Source organism: Rhipicephalus microplus, chromosome 3 (genome assembly GCF_043290135.1).
Source record: "Rhipicephalus microplus isolate Deutch F79 chromosome 3, USDA_Rmic, whole genome shotgun sequence".
NCBI classification, from domain to species: Eukaryota; Metazoa; Arthropoda; class Arachnida; order Ixodida; family Ixodidae; genus Rhipicephalus; species Rhipicephalus microplus.
This window is the reverse complement of record NC_134702.1, coordinates 73,401,412-73,404,180: the sequence shown is the minus strand read 5'-3', so window position 1 is coordinate 73,404,180 and position 2,769 is coordinate 73,401,412. Positions and strand designations below refer to the sequence as shown.

The 2,769-nt window shown below is 40.5% G+C and overlaps 1 non-coding gene across 1 annotated transcript; it reads right to left on the bottom strand.

Annotated features, from left to right (window-relative positions):
• Nucleotides 1–462: 462 nt before the first annotated feature.
• TRNAP-CGG (transfer RNA proline (anticodon CGG)) lies at nucleotides 463–534 on the bottom strand. The gene has a single exon. It is a non-coding gene; the product is annotated as a tRNA-Pro (tRNA).
• Between the last annotated feature and the right edge of the window lie 2,235 nt (nucleotides 535–2,769).

The following is a 2,769-nucleotide window of genomic DNA, read 5'->3' as shown; positions in this document are numbered from 1 at the left end:
GCTTTACTATGGTTGCTTTACTTGTTGCTTTACTATGGTTGCTTTACTTTACTTGTAAATGGTTGCTTTACTAGTCGAAAACTGTTCGAGTAGTGTATAATTCGCATTGGGTAGTATGTACGCGCAATTCGATTCCTACTTGATTTAGTTTTAAAAATATCAGTATTCGCACAACCCTACACTAGGAAGTGTGGCACTTGGGCTAATTGGTACGACATGACGATAGTTCTAGCGCGAAACAGGACGAAGACACAGAGACAAGAAGGTTACGAGTGCTCGTGTCCTTCATCTCCGTCTTGTCTCTGTGTCGTCGTTTTGTATACTTACGCTATAACTATTGTCCTACACTAGGCTTATGGCCGGCATGGTTGTATACATCTTTGTAATACGTTGTCCAGAGGAAAGAAAAGAATAAAAACGACAAATCAACTCTTATCTTTAATTGAATTGAAGAAAAAAAGTGGGCTCGTCCGGGATTTGAACCCGGGACCTCTCGCACCCGAAGCGAGAATCATACCCCTAGACCAACGAGCCGGTGACGTCGAAGGCCACAGACACATGTTTGATAAAATGGCAAGACGCAAAAAGAAACTAAAAAAAAAAACAGCCAGGGGTACAGAGAAGAAAATGGGGGGGGGGGGGAACCCGTAAGCTTTGCTTTTAAAAGTTGAAAGCGGCAGCGATATTTCGTTTTAGTGCATATTTCAAAAATTTAGTGTATGAAATCTTTTTGCGAACTTGTTATGCACCCACTACGCCCACTGTGAGACCTTAAGGGTGCAGTAGCGTGTGTGCCTTTTTAAGTGGGTTACTGCTTTTAAACTATGAAGTCATTATGATTATCCCATGTTCTGACGCCCGAAGGCAATGCATGCTCGTACCACTCATTATTAGGGCAATATTTCATGCTGTATTGTTAAGCCTGTACATAGGACGCGCGTGTTTGTAAAGCATGAAAGTTTCTTTCACTGCATTTCCAAGCAGAGGAAGTTATTTTCACTGTACTCAGAAGCAGAGTGTTGGCTGTGTATTAGAATACCAACTTGCCATGCAAAGACCCGGGTTTGATCCCCACTCAGAACAGAATTTTTATTGTTTATTTTATGGCATCGTTTTCGATTTTTCGGTCACGTGAAGAGTGAGCGAAATAACATTATTGGGGTGCGATGATTTTTCACTCACAACTAACGACACTGACACCAACGCCGACGCCGGAATTTCTCCGAAACGAGCTCTTTGACTCTCTCACGTTAACACGTACCACCGATGACATCTTTCAACCTCATGTTTGGTTGATATGTGCGGTTTGACGTCTCAAAACGACCATATATGATTATGAGAGACGCCGTAGTGGAGGGCTCCGCAAATTTCAACCACCTGGGGTTCTTTCACCTCATGTTAAAAAAGGGTTGTTTGGGATTTGAACCCCGACCTTTCGTACCCTAAGTGAGGATCAAACCCCTAGATCAAAGAACCGATGACGCTCAACACCACACATGGTTGTCCCATAGAATAGTGGGCTTACTGCACAATGTTAAGACCTTAGCGAAACGCAATAGCAAGCTAATGCGCGAAATTTTAAAAGCCATAGCCATCGGTGAAAGTGGACAATCGTACATCAGCACACCTTCCACACTACTAACGGTAAAAGAAAAGAAAGATTCATGCGCACACAACGATTTGGTAATCGGTGAGCTTTGCATTCGCTATAAAATGCTGTATATATGGAAGGAAAGATTCGATAAACGTTCATTTGCTAGTCCAGCATTATGTCTTTTTCTGTCCTTGTCCAAGCAGTTGTTTGGAGTACCCACGCTTCATGCAACTAACCAGCTCAGGAAAGCACTACTTCCATTTTGTATTGCGATTGAAATTATATTAACACTCTTGGCTGATTTTCGCAGTCGCCGTTGCCGTCACCGTCATGTCCTGGATATGCTAATGTATGTACATGTGTATGAAAAGTACGAAGAAAAATTGTCAGAAGAAAAAAATTTAAGGCTCTTAACGGGGGTTCGAACCAGTGAATCGTGGCACATCGGTGCACTGCTTTAACCAAGAACGCATGCCTGAATCTCAGTGACATGCCGTCACAGTGGAGTTGCCTACATAACTGACTAACTCAATAAACCTGCGTTCAATCTTGTTTCACCATCCGTTACTTCACTATTCAACCCGCTGATATATATATATATATATATATATATATATATATATATATATATATATATATATATATATATATATATATATATATATATATATATATATATATATATATATATATATATATATATATATATATATATATATATATATATATATATATATATATATATATATATATATATTACCACCGCCTTACTGTAAGGGGACTTGAAAGAGGCATTCTTGAACAACGCTTGTCTGTCTCACTTGTAGTTATACAGCACAAAAAATGAGCGGCCTTTTGAAAACTAAAAATTTCTGTTATAAAGCTACATAAAATTTTACTATATTTTACTTAACAGTATTGGTTTTATGGTGAATCTCCCGTGGCCAAAAAACTAGCTATGTACGTAGTTCGGCCTTTGTCATGGCTTCACGCGTTGTACGAACTCCTGCGGAACAGCTCCAACGGAATGCGGGTCGCACTGAAGCAAGGCGGGCGTGCGAATACGTGCCGGAACATAGGAGGAAAGTTCTGCTTCGCGTGCGAGAAGCACTGCAGCTGAACGCGCGTTCAGCGGTGTTCACTACATTTCATATGGTTTCCTAATTCTCCTGACC